Source organism: Etheostoma spectabile, chromosome 18, assembly GCF_008692095.1.
Source record: "Etheostoma spectabile isolate EspeVRDwgs_2016 chromosome 18, UIUC_Espe_1.0, whole genome shotgun sequence".
NCBI classification, from domain to species: domain Eukaryota; kingdom Metazoa; phylum Chordata; class Actinopteri; order Perciformes; family Percidae; genus Etheostoma; species Etheostoma spectabile.
The window spans coordinates 23265890-23266419 of record NC_045750.1 but is presented as its reverse complement, the minus strand read 5'-3'; the positions used below and the strand labels follow the sequence as shown (position 1 = coordinate 23266419).

Sequence of the window (530 nt, the reverse complement as noted above, 5' to 3'; positions counted from 1 at the left end):
TAATCTGATCTGACAAATTACCTTTGACCAAACAGGCTGAAGATTCTGTTGTAGAATCTATCTTTCGGATACTTTGGGGACATCAGGATCTCCTGAAACAGAGCCAATGACAAGAGGGAATATTGAAGGACAAGGTGTTTTAGCTGCAGACATCGTTCTTACTGTTGTGTTTTTGTTGTGTCTCGCTCCTTCCTGTATTTCATTTCTTTGTTTTGGAGTAAAACATTGGAAGGATTGTGGAAAAGGTGCGCTGTTCCTGTGTGTAGTGTACTTTTCTGTATCATCTGGACCGATGTGTTGCACTTTTGTTTGGCTGTTTAAATAAAAAAATATTTGACAAGGTGTTTTTGAAATTTTGATATATGCTACCCGAAAGGACAATAGAAAAAAATTAGTGGCATTTCATGATGCACACTTTTAAACTTCATGTTTATTGTGCAATACTTATGCAACTGGTGGTTATATAACTACTATAAGGTACTGTGTTTACCTTGGTCGCTTCTGGGCAGGTCACAAGGACTGCAACGTAA

General features: G+C 37.7%; 1 protein-coding gene across 1 annotated transcript in view; it reads right to left on the bottom strand.

Annotated features, from left to right (window-relative positions):
- LOC116706702 (cholesterol 24-hydroxylase) overlaps positions 1-530 on the bottom strand; it is a 136259-nt gene that overhangs the window by 135249 nt on the left and 480 nt on the right. The gene's annotated exons all lie outside the window — the stretch shown is intronic.